Below are 8,942 nucleotides of genomic sequence, written 5' to 3' on the forward strand. Positions count from 1 at the left end.
AGTCATCTTCACTGTACCCATGTCGCCCTGGACCTGACAGACTACCTCATGAACTGAGCGGGGGGGGGGGGGGGGGGGCTACAGCTTCAAGGTCATCAAGTAGGAAATTGTGCATGACAGCAAGGAGAAGCTCTACTATGTTGCCCTGGATTTCATTCTGCAAATGACCACTGCTGCATCCCTTTCCTCTCAAGAGAGAAGCTCTCAGCTGCTGGAGAGCCACAGCATCACTATTGGCAATGAGCGGTTCCAGGGCCCTGAAGCTCAATTCCAGCTTTCCTTTCTGAATATGGGATCCTTGGTATCCATGAACCACAGTGAATCCCATCATGAAGTATGACGTTGACATCCACAAAGTCCTCTATGGTGACACAGTGCTGTCTGGAGGAAACCACATATGTCCAGACATTGTTGACAGGACACAGGAGATCACTGCTCTAGTTTCCAGTGTGATGGAGGTCAAGATCATTGGCCGTCCAGAGCACAGGTTCTCTGTGTAAATACATCACTCCATCTTGGTCTTGCTATCCGTGTTCCAGCAGATGTAGATCAGCAGTCAGGAGTAGGTTGGCTGCAGTTTGTCTTCGTGATTTTTAAAATCTCATATCCAAACATAATCATTTTCTTTCCAGAGTCTCTTATCTTGTGCACAACTGTGAAGAAAAATTTGTGTAGCCCTACTTCTCAGGGAATGTCTCCAGCCTCTTGTTTTTTTATATTTAAAGTTTTTTTTAATGTTAAAAAAAATCCATTTATTCACTTTACATCCTGGTTGGAGGCCCCTCTCTCCCTCCTCCCTACTCCTCAGAAAAGAGGAGCCCCCCCCCCACTCACTCATCCCAGCTCATCAAATTGCATCAGGGTTGAGTTTGTCCTCTTTCCCTGTGGCCTGGCAAGGCAGTCCAGTCAGGGGGAAGCAGGCAACGAGTCAATGTCAGAGACAGCCCCTGCTGTCCTTACTAAGGGACCCACATGAAGCCTGAGCTGCCCATTGGCTACATCTGTATATGGGGCCTAGGTCCAGTCCATGCATGGTCCTTGGTCGGTGCTTCAGTCTCCACAGGCCCCTCGGGGCCCTAGTTAGTTGGCTCAGTTGGTCTTCTTGTGGAGCTCTTGTCACCTCTAGGTCCCCTCCCTGCCCCATACTTTTCAATTAGACTCCTTAGGCTTCACTATGTTTGGCTGTGAGTCTCAGCATCTGTTTCTAACCGCTGCTGGGTGTAGCCTCTCGGAGGACAAGTCGGTTAGGCTCCTGTCTGCAAGCATGGCAGAGTATTGTTAATAGTGTAAGGTGCTGGGGTCTCTTCCATGGAGTGTGATTGGGTTGGGCCAGGCATTGGTTGGACATTCCCTCAACCTCTGCTCTACCTGTTCTCTCTTTATCTCTGTATGTCTTGTAGACAGTAAAATTTTGGATCAAAGCTTTTGTGGGTGGGTTGGTGCTCTCCTCCTTCCACTAGGAGTCTCCTGTAGTTAGAGGGCGTCCTCTTCAGTCTCCTTGGCCCTTGCTTCTAGGAATCTCAGCTATTGTTCCCCTCATATTCTCCCAAAGGCCTATTCTGACTTAGGTCTCCAGCTTGTCACAGAGAAGCCCCACCCACAGTTTCTCCTTTCTCTGCAGGCCTTCTGTCTTCCCACCCCTGCTCTCCCATGTCTGATTGTAGGCTCAATTTCTTAACCAATATATTTTATTAACAACTTAGTGGCCGAGCATACGTCACTTATAACCCGACTAACCAAAACACTAGGAAATGAGGATTAATGGACACAATAACAAAACCTTAAGGATATCAGTTCCGAGGAACAATTCTCCAGGCATGAGCCGCAGGATTTCTTCTGCTGGAACCTGGGGTAACCAGAACCCAGAACCTCAGCAGGAGCCGGAGCCCCAAAGCCTTCCCTTGAGCGGTTCTCTCTAGGAGCATCTTGAAGTGCAGCAATGAACAAGTCTCCAAAAAGCCCCGCCTCCAGTTCTGGGCTCATTTATATATCTCCTCCCAGAGACCATTAACAGGATCTTTTCAGCTGGCAAAAATCAAGCTCCTGCAAGAGGTGATTGCTTTTCTAGTGAATTAACCTCACCTGTTCTCTCATGAGACCGTTCCAATCCCGCACTTGGGATCCTAAAAAACAGGTTTATCTCTCCTTCATCTGGTCTCCACCCTTATTTCTCTCTGTGCTCCCTCTCCTACCTTGTTCTCTCTCTTCAATCACTACCTCTGTCTATTCTATTTCTCCTTCTGAGTGAGATTTAAGCATCCTCCTTGGTGCCCTACTTGTTACTTATCTTCTTGGGGTCTGTGCATTGTAGTATGGTTATCCTGTACTATATGGCTGAAATCTGCTTGGAAGTGAGTACATACCATGTGTGTCTTTCTGGGTCTGGGTTACCTCACTCAGGATGATTTTTTTTTCTAGTTCCATCCATTTGCCTAGAAAGTTCATGATATCCTTGTTTTTAATGGCTGAGCAGTATTCCATTGTGTAAGTGCACCACAGTTTCTTTATCCATTCTTTGGTTTAGGGACATCTAGGTTGTTTCCAGATCCTGTCTATTACAAATAAAGCTGCTATGAACATAGTTGAGCAAATGTCCTTGTTTCATGGTGGATGATCTTTTGGGTGTATGCCCAGGAGTGGTATAGCCGAGTCTTGAGGTAAATCTATTCCCAGTTTTCTAAGACAGTGCCAGATGGATTTCCAAAATAGTTGTACAAGTTTGCATTCCCACCAGCAATGAAGGAGTGTTCTCCTTTCTCTTCATCCTGGCCAGCATGTGCTGTCACTTGAGTTTTTGATCTTAGCCATTCCATCAGGTGTAAGATGGATTCTCAGAGTTGTTTTGATTTGCATTTTCCTGATTACTGAGGACATTGAGCATTTCTTTAAGTGTTTCTTAGCCATGTGATATTTCTCTGTTGAGAATTCTCTATTTTGTGACCCATTTTTAGTTGGTTTATTTTGCTTGTTGGTGTTTTTTTTTTTTGTTATTTATATATTTTGGATATCAGCCTTTTGTCAGATGTTGGATCTTTTCCCAGTCTGTAGGCTGCATTTTTCATTCTACTGACAGTGTCCTTTGCCTTACAGAAGCTTTTCAGTTTCATCAGGTCCCATTTATTAGTTGTTGATCTTAGAGCCTGAGCTGTTGGTGTTCTGTTCAGGAAGTTTTCTCCTGTGCCAATGAGTTCAAGGCTCTTTCTCACTTTCTTTTCTAATAGATTTAGTGTGTCTGGTTTTATGTTGAGGTCTTTGATCTACTTTGACCTGAGTTTTAATATTTACTTCAGGCATATGAGTATTTTGCCTGCATGTATGTATGTGCTTCATGTGTGCAGCTAGTGCTGGAGGAGGTTAGAAAAGGGCACCAGAGGCCCTGGAGCTAGAGTTATGAATAGTTGTGAGCTACCATAATAAGTGCTGGGAACTGAACCTAGCTTCTCTGCAAGAGCACCGAGTGCTCTTAACTGCTGAGCCCCTCCCCAGCCCCTTTCAATGCCTGTTTTTAAATAACAGTTTTCTTCTGTTACATGCATACATACACACATGCACACATATAATAAGTGTGTGTGTGTGTGTGTGTGTGTGTGTGTGTGTGTGTGTGTGTGCATGTATGTAGGTCAGAGAATAATTTGGGGAAGTTTGTTCTTTCTTTCCACCATATGGGACCCAGGGATCAAACCCAGGACAATGGGAAACCTCTGTGGTACGCAGTTGTCTTGTGTTATACTGTATCTGATGGCCTTTGTATTGTATCCTTTTCTGACTACAAAGGATCTGGGGCTTATATGGAAAAATGAATCTGGATAAAGGGAAAGCATAATCAGATTGATTTTTTAAAGATCAAGTTGCTCACTTTTCAGTCTATTCTATCAATTGGGAACTCTGATTCCTTTTGTTGCTTTTGAGAAGACACGGAGGTTACTGTTCTAAGTGCACATACTTTCAGATTTGAATGAGGGAAAAACGCAACCTTTTTTCATGGATACCACACGGCCAGGTTGTTCTTTAAAGCTGCAAATCCAATAGCAATGCTGTCTAGGCATGATCTGTGGATATCTGATAGTTCAAGAGTGAAATATCAATTGGTTGTAATTGTGAGCATGCAGATATATTAAAAAAAATAGATTTAAATTCATGTTCCGTTCTGGCAAATTTTGTTTTGTAAAATCGGCACAGACTAGTTACTTTGGAAGAGTGAACTTCAAGTGTGTCAGATAGTGCTGTGCGCATGTCTGTGGGGACATTTTTTCAACTGCTAATTGATAGAGGAGGATCAGCCTGCAACAGTGTGGTCTGGTGCTTTGTATTTGATTGTTAATTATTTTGCTCCCCAAGGTCTGCTTGCTGTCTCTTATGAGCAGACTATCAAGCACCCCAAATGCTGCTGTGTAACCTTGCCTCCAACTAATGTCTGTTTGACCAATAAAATGCCTACACATCCGTGCAGGGCAGAAATAATGTGGGCATGGCCAAGGTTCTTGAGCAGGGAGGACAAAAGAATCACAAGAGGAGAGAAACCGGTATGGGAGGAGTAGAAGGAAGTGGATCACCATGGGTTAGAAGGAAGTAGGATCACCATGGGTTAGAAGGAAGTGGATCACCATGGGTTAGAAGGAAGTGGGATCACCATGGGTTAGAAGGAAGTGGGATCACCATGGGTTAGAAGGAAGTGGGATCACCATGGGTTAGAAGGAAGTGGGATCACCATGGGTTAGAAGGAAGTGGGATCACCATGGGTTAGAAGGAAGTGGGATCACCATGGGTTAGAAGGAAGTGGGATCACCATGGGTTAGAAGGAAGTGGATCACCATGGGTTAGAAGGAAGTGGGATCACCATGGGTTAGAAGGAAGTAGGATCACCATGGGTTAGAAGGAAGTAGGATCACCATGGGTTAGAAGGAAGTGGGATCACCATGGGTTAGAAGGAAGTGGGATCACCATGGGTTAGAAGGAAGTGGATCACCATGGGTTAGAAGGAAGTGGGATCACCATGGGTTAGAAGGAAGTGGGATCACCATGGGTTAGAAGGAAGTGGGATCACCATGGGTTAGAAGGAAGTGGATCACCATGGGTTAGAAGGAAGTGGGATCACCATGGGTTAGAAGGAAGTGGGATCACCATGGGTTAGAAGGAAGTGGGATCACCATGGGTTAGAAGGAAGTGGATCACCATGGGTTAGAAGGAAGTGGGATCACCATGGGTTAGAAGGAAGTGGGATCACCATGGGTTAGAAGGAAGTGGGATCACCATGGGTTAGAAGGAAGTAGGATCACCATGGGTTAGAAGGAAGTGGGATCACCATGGGTTAGAAGGAAGTGGGATCACCATGGGTTAGAAGGAAGTGGGATCACCATGGGTTAGAAGGAAGTGGATCACCATGGGTTAGAAGGAAGTGGGATCACCATGGGTTAGAAGGAAGTAGGATCACCATGGGTTAGAAGGAAGTGGATCACCATGGGTTAGAAGGAAGTGGGATCACCATGGGTTAGAAGGAAGTGGGATCACCATGGGTTAGAAGGAAGTGGATCACCATGGGTTAGAAGGAAGTGGGATCACCATGGGTTAGAAGGAAGTGGGATCACCATGGGTTAGAAGGAAGTGGGATCACCATGGGTTAGAAGGAAGTGGATCACCATGGGTTAGAAGGAAGTGGGATCACCATGGGTTAGAAGGAAGTGGGATCACCATGGGTTAGAAGGAAGTGGGATCACCATGGGTTAGAAGGAAGTGGGATCACCATGGGTTAGAAGGAAATGGGATCACTATGGGTTAGAAGGAAGTAGGATCACCATGGGTTAGAAGGAAGTAGGATCAGCATGGGTTAGAAGGAAGTAGGATCACCATGGGTTAGAAGGAAGTAGGATCAGCATGGGTTAGAAGGAAGTGGGATCACCATGGGTTAGAAGGAAGTGGATCACCATGGGTTAGTGTGGGGAGAACCACATGGCTGGGAGGAATTTACTCTGAGGTGGTGCTGGAAAGAAGCAGCCCAGATGGAAAGTAGGTGCTATTTTATTTTTTTTTAAAATGGAATTATGGATGGGAAGTAGCCCAGATAGGAAGGATTAAAGCAAATGGCATGGGATGTGGGGCTGGGAGGTAACAAGGTGCTTAGGGGGTAATATCTGCCCAGCCCCAGGTGAAATAGGGCTTATTTAAAATTCTACCAGGTGAACATTACTAGCTCTTATTATTTACTACAACCCCAGCCCACTGTGGCCAGTGACTCCTAGAGAGGTGGGCCTGAGCTGTGTAAGAAAAGTTGCTGAGTAAGCCAGATCGAGCAAGCTCATAAACAGCACTCCTCTGAGGGGAGTGTTGAGGTAATCCTTAAGGATTGCCAAGAGGGGCCTCAGCGGCTTCTAAGACGCCTCGGGTGCTCCTGATCCACTGCACACAGTGTTGATCTCCTGGGGACTCCTAGCACAATAACGAAGTCTCAAAACGGATCTGAGGCGAAGGCAATAACTGCTTCCCGCCCCCGCGCCCCCTTCTTTACAGAAGTCTCCTGAGAGGAGACCTTGACCCCGCCCCCCCCCCTGCCCCACGGTTCCTCAACCTGACTGATTGCTATTGGTGCCTGAGGCTAGCATGGGATGGCCTGATTGGCCCTTCAGTCTTTTAAAGGCGTATATGCTGAACAATCCAGTTAGAGCTGCACCTCGAGTCTGGTCTCCAGAGTCTGATTCCCGGGACTCTGCGAGGGCGGCTCCGTTGCCACTCGCCCCGCCTCTTAGGTCCTGATCCCCACACTCCTCCAGGATCTCTGCTGCAATGGCTTCTTCTGGGTTCCTGCCTTGAATTACAGCCTTGGCTTCTCTCCATAATGGACTTTAACACAGGTTAACCTTCCCAAGCTGGTTTTAATCACTGTGCTTCATCACAGCAACAGGAAAACTAACAAGAACATGCCTTTAATCCAATAATTAACCAAAACTGACATGTGGTGGGGGTGAGTATAATCTGAGAAGGGATCCTGAGTTCCAGGCCAGCTTGGATTATATGGTAAAATGCTGCTGCTGATAATAATAATAATAATAATAATAATAATAATAATAATAATAATAATAATAATGCTAGTTCATTTTATTTTTATGTAATTTTTTTCAGCTTTTCTGCAAATTTACCTTTATGTTACTTGTACAATGAGAAACTATATCAGATAAATGGAAATAGTAATTCAGTATTTCATTGTGGGTAAATTGTATAGAAAGCACTAATTTCACTACTTTCAAGCAGCTTTTGCTAAAAAATAGGCTATATATCAAGACTTACAGTTTCATCCTGGCTCCTTCCACCGCACATCACATGACAAATAAAGCATCCCATAATTCCATGGGCTCTGCAGTTACACTTCTGGGCTGTCAATTGCTGTAGAATTCCATACTTGTCTCTCAATACCAAAATCTTTATAAATGAAAAGATCAAATAAACATAAAGTGAAATTACAAAGGGCAAATTCATTAAACTCCAGGAAAGGACCTCACTTTATTAGTAACTTGCTAACAATTTAAAACTAACTTATTATTATCACTTTTACTGCGAAGGTAGGATTTATTTGGATATCTCTAATTCAATTATTTTTAGTTTCTGTTTATACATAAAATCCATTAATAATTTTATGAGTAATATAAATGCAAATAAAATTTATTCAAAAAGTGTAATTAAGAATGACAAATGTAAATGCTTTTGAATCACATTACTTTAAAGATACCATATTAAAACACTTTCTTTTGTGTGTGTGTGTGTCTTTGAATGAGACACCTTTACTGTTAGGTTAAAAAGAGTAAAACTTATTTCAATTTTAGAAATTCTACAGCAGAATTCATCCATCAAGTCAAGTTTCAAGTTCTCAGGCATGAAATGCTCCCAAGTGATAGGTGTTAAGATGATTTTAACACACACAGCAGTGATGGCAGGATGAGAACAGTCTTTGACCTTGAAATTAGAGGTCTCCGTGGGAGGGGATGCAGGCGATGCGGCCCCAAATACACACTTGGGTTGTGAAAGCAGCTGAAGCTGTGTGGTCTCTCAGCTCTTCTTCTCCTTCTTACCCTAAACAGATCATCAACATGCCTGGCCTTACTTTACAGAAGGTCACAAGGTCCCGCAGAGTCTTCCATCGATCTGGAGAGGAGCAAGGAGGGCATCACACACAGGGGTCTGAGCCAGTGCCTCCACTAGCTTTCTGCCATTGATTTATGAACTTTGCCCTCTCAATTACACTTCTGCCAGATTCCGGTAAGCATATATATTCTATTCATTAGTATTGTTTCTTTTTGTGCTCATCTCTGAAGTCTCGCATGTTGTGTCCTCCCTGTATTGAGTGGTTTTATGTTTTTATTTAACGAGCTTGCCTTTTGTTATAGACATTTCAGTCATGAAACTTGTGATGGACAAGGAATGTCAGCTTCCCTGTACACAGCCATGGAATAAGAACAATGCCTGGGCTGTTTCTGTATTGGATGCAGAAAAATATCAGCCAAACACTCTAGGTGGCAGCATCAGTCCAAAGACGTGCTCAAGAAAGATTTCAAACACTCAGAAAATTTAAAAGAGGGGGGAAAAAAAGAAAGAAGAAAGAAAGACATTTAGTTTTTCTTCTTTTGTTCAGATAAATAAGATTAATTTTTTTTCACTGAACAAAAATTTACTGGCTTGTTTTAAACACACTGGACACTGGGATAGAAAAATCTGCTCTCACAGGAAAGCAGTAGCATCTGAAGCAACCCCTGGTCTCCACCCATGAAAAACAATTAGTGGCCTAATAGTTTATTTCAGGCAAAAAAAAATGTGATCCTAAAACATACAAATATCCTTCCTTTGTGCATTATATATTTATGGAGTTATATTCTGAAACTCCTTTGTTTTTCTTTAAGGTCTTGATTATAGTAAAATAGAAATTTCCTTGGGCAACAGTGCTTGACAGAATGATCCGA

General features: G+C 43.6%; 1 long non-coding RNA gene across 1 annotated transcript in view; it reads left to right on the forward strand.

Moving 5' to 3' along the window:
• LOC311596907 overlaps positions 1-8,547 on the forward strand; it is a 33,408-nt gene extending 24,861 nt beyond the window's left edge. Inside the window, exons 3-4 of the long non-coding RNA XR_014779029.1 lie at positions 8,067-8,244; positions 8,373-8,547. This is a non-coding gene — a long non-coding RNA (uncharacterized lncRNA). The remainder of the gene's footprint in view (positions 1-8,066; positions 8,245-8,372) is intronic.
• The last annotated feature ends 395 nt before the right edge of the window (positions 8,548-8,942 follow it).

Source organism: Acomys minous, assembly GCF_964271855.1.
Source record: "Acomys minous genome assembly, chromosome: 4".
Classification (NCBI taxonomy): Eukaryota; Metazoa; Chordata; class Mammalia; order Rodentia; family Muridae; genus Acomys; species Acomys minous.